Genomic DNA, 7839 nt, shown 5'->3' with positions numbered 1-7839 from the left:
GCAGCATAACCTGCGGACATGCGGCACGTAACACTGAGCCCTTGGCGTTCATGGGCTTTGCAACCGAAGGTTCAGTAGGCCAGTTTAAAAGGCCTGAAGGTGTCAACATCATGACATAGGGTAGCGCGGCATAGTCGTAACGATCGTCGATCAGGCAGCGTAACCTGCAGACCTGCGCACTCAACACCACGTCCTTGGCCTTTGCAGGCTTTGCCACAGAGGGTTCAGTAGGCTGGTTTTAAAGGCCTGAAGGCATCAACATCATGGCGTGGAATAGAGTGGCGTAGTCATAGTGAGCATCAATCAGGCAGAGCAACCTGCGGACCTGCAGTGCACAATGTCTCGCCCCTTGGCCTTTGTAGCCTTTGCCACAGGGCGTTCAGTAGACCGATCTTGAAGGCCTGAAGGCATCAACAGCGTGGTGTAGGATAGTGTGGCTTAGTTGTAGCGAGCATCGATCAGGAAGCGTAACCTGCAGACCTGCAGAGCTCAACACTGTGCCCTCGGCCTTCGCTGGCTTTTCCACAGAATGTTCAGTAGGCCAGTTTTAAAGGCCTGAAGACATCAACATTGTGGGGTAGGGTAGCGTGGCATAGTTGCAGTGAGAGTCGATTGGGCAGGGTAACCTGGGCACCTGCATTGCTCAACACTGCGCCCCTAGCCTTGACAGGCTTTGCCTCTGATGGTTCAGTAGGCCGGTTTTAAAGGCCTGAAGGTGCCAACATCGTGGCATAGGATAGCATAGCGTACTTGTAGCAAGCGTCAATTGGGCAGCATAACTTGCAGACCTGTGGCGCTCAACGCCGTGCCCTTGGCCTTTGCGGGCTTTGACGCAGAGGGTTCAGTAGGCCAGTTTTAAAGGCTGAAGGTGTCAACATCATGGCATCGGGTAGCGTGGCGCAGTCATAGCAAGTGACAATCAGGCAGTGTAACCTGTGTGTCTGCGGTGCTCCATACCACGCCCCTGGCCTTCACAGGCTTTGCCACAGAGGGTTCAGTAGATTGATTTTAAAGGCCTGAAGGTGTCAGCATTGTGGCGTAGGATAGTGTGGCATAGTCATAGCGAGTGTCGATCGAACAGCGTAACCCGCTGACCTGCAGTGCTCAACAACGTGCCCGTGGCCTTTTCTGGTTTTGTCATAGAGGGTTCAGCAGGCCGGTGTCAAAGGCCTGAAGGCGTCAATGTCGTGGCATAGGATAGTGTGACGAAGTCATAGCGAGTGTTGATTAGGCAGCTTAACCTGCGGACCTGCATAGCTCAACACTGCGCCCTTGGCCTTCGCGGGCTTTGCCACAGAATGCTGAGTAGGCCAGTTTTAAAGGCCTGAAGGAATCAACATTGTGCCATAGGGTAACGTGGCATAGTTGTAGCAAGCGATGATCGGGCAGGGTAACCTGCGGACCTGCAGTGCTCAACACTGCACCCTTGGCCTTCACAGGCTTTGCCACAGATGGTTCAGTAGGCTGCTTTTAAAGGCCTGAAGGCATCAACATTGTGGCGTAGAATAGCGTGGCGTACTTATAGGCGTCGATTGGGCAGCTTAACCTGCGGACCTGCTGTGCTCAATGCGGCACCTTTGGCTTTCTCGGGCTTTGCCACATAGGGTTCAGTAGGCTGGTTTTAAAGGGCTGAAGGCATCAATGTTCGTTCCGTAGGATAGCGTTGCCTAGTTGTAGTGAGCATTAATCGGGCAGCATAACTTGTGGATCTGCAGCGCTCAACACCGTGCCATTAGCCTTCACGGCCTTGCCACAGAGGGTTTAGTAGGCCAGTTTTAAATGCCTGAAGGCATCAATGTCATGGTGTAGGATAGCATGGCATAGTCGTAGCGAGCGTTGATCGGGCAGCATAACCTGTGGATCTGCAGCGCTCAACACCGTGCCATTAGCCTTCACGGCCTTGCCACAGAGGGTTTAGTAGGCCAGTTTTAAATGCCTGAAGGCATCAATGTCATGGTGTAGGATAGCATGGCATAGTCGTAGCGAGCGTTGATCGGGCAGCGTAACTTGCAAACATGCAGTGCTCAACTCCAGGGGTGAACCTTGTCTGGGAGTAATACACATAATCCTTCCATAGCTGAACTGGGCCCATAGTGCTAACACATGTTTCAAATAATTTTAAAGTGGCTGGGATAACTCTCAGAGATGCTGGCCACCGTAGCCTAACCCAGGTATGGCTTAGATTTACAGTTTAATGTGTCAACAGGACATGATCCCCAGAGTTATGCAGTTTTTGGAATAAAGGTTCATATCTTAAATGCAGCCCCTCTGCTGCAGAGACCTGGCTGTCACTGAAGTTGTCAAGAGAGCATCCGTGACCTCTCATCCTGCTCTTTGTCACTGGTAGAGCAGGTGCTGCTCTACTCTGGGCTTTTGGCATGGAGTTTATGAAAGGGGAATCTGATCAGCAGATTGTATTACTGATGCAGCACCCCTTTTACAGAAATGACCTTAAACAAGGAAGTATTTCCTTTAGAATTGGTGGACAGAGTATCTCAAATCATTGCACATTACCCTAACGGACAGCACATAGGCCCTCGAGCAATGTGAAGAAAGGTGAGAGTAAAACCCACTTGTCTATCCTCAGGAAAATGTAGGAAGAGGTTATTGTCATAGAAAAGAGACAGCTGTAATCAAGGTTAGGGATAACCATTTTGGCACAACAACAACCCGTAGGCACCCTGCTGGTTATGCCATTTTACTTCTACTTTTGATACTCTAAACCACTAGACTATCTAGAATAGGGTAACCTCTGTAGACAGGGTGCCAGATGGTTCATTAGGAGCATTTGTATCTTTTGTATCTAATCATAAAACATGTATATGTCATGTAGATATTGAAACTGCAAAAATCCAAATGAATTGCAGCATGCCACATTTGTCACATCCCCCTCCCTTATTATTTAATTTATATCTGAAATCTCTCTATGTCCTATATTTCATTTTATTTGGTGGGTATTACTGTATGCAGGTGATATACAACTAAATTTTAAATTTACCAATAATCGAATTATTGACAATATCAAACTAATTTCAACCTCTAAGGCTGGATACACTCAAATTGGTTTAACTTACATAGTTCAAAGACTGGGCTTGCCATCATTTCCACTGTTGCAAATTAATAAGAATCACTTTTCAGTAATCCCACACTTTTTCTAATTAACAACAAAATTATACCTATTTGGAAGTAATAATATTGTCAGTTTTCTATTTAATTCCGCTCTGCAATGTATTGTCACCAATTTTACGAAAATGTGCTAATTCTTGAATCAATATCATCTGGGTCATGGATCAAGAGGTATACTAATCGACTACTTTAATACCGTATATATATGGGCTGCACAAAAATTGAAGGCCTCTCCATTTGAAGGGTTTGCCGGGTACTGGAATTTCAGGGGATCTTATAGCAGAATGGTGCAAAGGCAACTCAGCAGGTTAGGCGATTGTTGCCGAGATGTTATATGCTTAAATTTTCATGTACATCATATGACTTTTTTCCTATTCCTGCTGCAACATGTGCTGCAAAATGAAACAAGTATCTGCGAGTACGATCCCCAAATGGAAGGTGCTAGAACCCTAAAAATATTTAGAATGGGAGGCTGTGTGTGTACCAAAAATCCCATAGACCTCCCATAAAGTCCTATAGCGTGTGACAAAATATAGAAAAGAATCGGGTCTTGGTTGTCAGCGCTCAACCCTAATTGGCCCTCTCACAATCCAGTTCTGAAGAATTGAGTATGAAGAGGAATTAAATGTCAAGTTGAATACAGCTGTCCGCAAAAAACGATACAATCAATGGAATTTTAGTAGTCCCATTAGGAAAGTTCCTCAGCCGACATGTGTTTTGACTCCCTCCAGGTCGTTCTCAAGGCTGTTAATGTCCCTGCATCACTGGGTCCAGAAGACCACTGCAAAAAGCCAGAGGCGTATGTCCCATGGAGGTCTTCTGTATGAGGACAGCCATCATCACCAGACTGTTAGAAAATGATCTGACGTGGCAAGAACTGGGGCACTTCTGATTGCTTTGTTAAGCTCCTGAAACAATTTGATCATCTGATCTGCCCAGACAATGGACCCTTTTGCTTTCTACACTTCCTTTAGTCCTTGCAAAAGGGGCATGGGAGATGGGGAATAGTCAACTATCCATGCTCAACCATAGTTACATGAACCCCAAAATTGTTGCATCTGCTTGACCGTGGGAGGCTGTGGTGTGTTCTGCAGTGCTGTGAACCTCTCATGGGTTATATTTCTGCCTACTGATGATATTATCTGTCCTAGGTACACAAGCTCTTGCTGGAAATTCTGCAGTTTATCCTTGTCCTCCTTGAAACCCTTTTATGCCAATAAGGTCAAAGATTTTACTGAGTCCTTCCTACATAGCTCTTCTATCATGCTGTAAAACAGGAGGTTATCTACATACTGAATCATTGTACTCTGTGTTTGTAAGTACCCCAAAACCATTTGCAAAACTCTGTTAAAAATACTGGGGGATTCACAGTACCCTTGGGGCAAACGGGTGTGTTGGAATCTTTGCCTGTATAGGTAAACACTGTAGGGTGCTGTGTGATGACGCAGATGAATACGTCATTACAAACCTCTGCCCTTGCACCGCAATATTATTGCAAGGGCAAGAAATGTTAAAAACTGACACAGTCTTACCACCACATGAACCTAGGAGTGGTTGACAATTTGAGTTAAACAGAGCTACATGCACTCTGCTATAAAGAAATATTTAAGTTGTGCGACACAAGTAAGGACTAACAGTAGTTTGTAGAATGCACAACTAGCGTGGGGTATAAATAGTGCTGCACAGTTTAAAAGGACTGGCGATTCCTATGAACCAAGAGAGGGACTCACTACACCAATAGGACATATGGATTATAGTTTGATGAGATGTTGAATACATAGCCAGGGACACCATTGTATGGCAGACATACAAGATGAAAAAGATGCGTGGCCAACATGGAAACAGGAGACAGAAGTGCAGCCATTTTTCTAACACAGAGGCCGTAGCGGGTCTCAGAATTAGCAAAGCCTCAGAACCCAGGATGTTGAATTTACAAAAACACATGTATTCAAGAAGCCCGAGCAGGGCCCAGACAGTAGCTCACAGCCAAAGCCAGGGTCAGGAACTTGGAAGGGAGTAATTGATGAACAGAACACGGCACAAGATATCAGTTCCCAGGACGAGAAACGGTAGCCTCCCAAAGTTAATTCATTTTAATTAGAGCACAAACAACCATTGATGTGCAGGTGCATGAGATCAGTAAATCAAAAGACTATATTAAAGTAACTGACTAGTGTCCCAAGTGGCCACAAAGAACAGAACATGCATGTCGGAATTAGCGAAAACCCTAATAAATAGGAGGAATTCCACTCTCAAACATGGTACCCTAACATGTGATCCAGACAAATACAAACACTAGCTATTAATTATGAGCCAAACACAGATAAGACACCTGCATAACTCCCTCAGTAGATGCACAGACACCATACAGCATACAAGGCCAAGTAAAAGGATGATCAGTAGTATTCTTTAATTGGAATTATGGCAGACTACGGGATTCTCTTCTCCCACTTATGTCTCACTCATATCTGGACACCTTGTCAAGGTGTACAAGGTTGGTAAGCTAGGCGCCAACCAATAGAAATCCCCCTGGCCACTCTGCCTATGATAGATCATGCGTACCAATTAGCTGTCCCTGTAACGACGTATTGGAAGTAGTATCTCTAATGGGATGGGTCAAGGAGGTGCCATCAGATAGGCATAGACCAATAAAGTAACTAACCCCTATGTATCCTATATGTAGTTTGAACTATCAACCAACCCAACTTCCCCATAGGTTTTGTAGACTGATAGTGTAATGTGACATCATTGCTGATGTAGTTTTGGCCCAAAATTTGCTTGAAATTTTTTAAAAGGTTGAGAGCTACGAGAACGAGAAGCTTGTATTCTGTCCCAGCTAGGATTCATTGTTTGACTAAAGCTGGGTTTTGATGTGCACCTGAGTCCTTCATCAATGTGTATTATTCTGATTAATTGTGGGATCTTGGGCGAACCTTTGCACAGTGTAATGGAATGGAGAAAAATACATTCTTATGATCTATTACAGTAAAATGGGTGGCTTCCACGGGTTATTACGCAGGATGGTTGCAGGATTAGAGACCACTGGGAATTCAGCTTCTACAATGTTGTTCAGTGGATATAGGTCCTGCACCATCCTCCAAGTTGACCCATTTGTTTTTTCACAGAATCAATAGCTGTGTTACATGGGGACAGTGTTGACTGTATTATGACCTGCTTCCATAATGCTTATAAGGTGAAGTAAATCCCTTCCTATGCTTCTTTCGACACGGGGCATTGTTTTATTTAGGGCAAAACTGATACTGGTTTAAATTTGATGCAAACTGCCCCTATGTTTTTTTGTAGCCCTACGTCGTGTGGGCCACTAGTCCACTACTGACTGGGCACCCTTTCAACATTTTTCTTCAAGTGTGACAATACTGTGTTAGCAAGAAACAAGGTGTGTGGTACTTCTCTGTGTTCCACAACACCCTGGCAGGGTATGAATATTTCAGATTTCATTTTCTCCTCATCTTCGGTGTCCTCAAACAGCCGTTTATTCGACACATCCCTCAGTTGCTGTGTTGGGTTAATGCATAAAACTGTGCACCATTCCTAGTCTTCCTCATCCAAACAGGATTGGATTACCACTCCCTCCAAATATATCTTGACATTGGTGCATGGCAGCGAGTCCTGAGGAACAGCGGGTCGAAATAGGAACTAAGCAGGTAGACACAAAATCTTGTCCTTAAACCCTGGCACCCAACTTAGTACAACTTCCATAAAGGAAAACAATATGGACCGAGTGGTACACCTCACAGGGCACTGCAGCCACAGAGTGCTTGCATTACTGTGGTGGCTCTCATGTGTTACATGCCTGGCCTGGAACACACTTTACCTTCCACTGTAAATTAGATGGCCATATTTAACTTACTCATCCGGTCTCTACCTAAGAGATTGGCCGGGGAGTCTCATAACTATAACAAAGGTAGTGACAGCTCTGGTGTACCCACAGTGACAGGTAATTCTTCAGTGGAAGGAACTGAAACCAGAGCCCTGAGAATCCCTGTGTGTCCATTATCATTATAGTGAACAGCTGCCCCTAAAAACAGGATTTTGTTGCTCTTGTACCGACCAAAAAGGAGAATGTCCGACCCGCTATCTTCACAGCCACCCGGGACTCCTACTCCAGGTTGGTAGTTACTGATATTACCCGGCACACCAGAGCTCCCTGTGGGCTGACCTTCTGAGCAAATGTGTTCAACCCTGTGAGCGGGAAACAGTTACCCTCTAACACACTCGCTCCCATTTCGTGAATTATTGTGCCCAGTGGTAGGGTCTTCTTATCCCACGGCTGGGCAGGTGGCTGGGTGAAATTTGGTGTCAAGGGTTACACCTGCTGCTGTACTGGTCCTAGGGCATAAACAACAGTGTTTGGGGCCTACAGGGGGAACTGTGGTTGTGTGTTGTACTGAGGCTGGTACTGAATGGCAGGGCGATACATTGGGACATTATAGTTAAAGTGCATTGCGGTTCTGCTCCTACACTCTAGTGCAAAGTGACTCATTTTCAAGCAGGACTAACACTGCTGGCCCATTGGAGGCCCCATGTCTCCAAATCTGGAAACATCCTCTTCCTCTCGGAAAACATCCCATGTCCCTCCTAGAACCTCCAGGTCCCTCTGTCCATCCATGCTGGGGGCCTGGATCATGTTGCCCTCCTGTCGTACTGGTTATCACCGCCCCTTCCAACACATCTTTGCTAACTTTTTCTGCA

Source organism: Ambystoma mexicanum, chromosome 4q (assembly GCF_040938575.1).
Source record: "Ambystoma mexicanum isolate Mex_15411 chromosome 4q, UKY_AmexF1_1, whole genome shotgun sequence".
In the NCBI taxonomy this organism is placed as follows: domain Eukaryota; kingdom Metazoa; phylum Chordata; class Amphibia; order Caudata; family Ambystomatidae; genus Ambystoma; species Ambystoma mexicanum.
Note: the sequence above shows the minus strand (reverse complement) of the source record.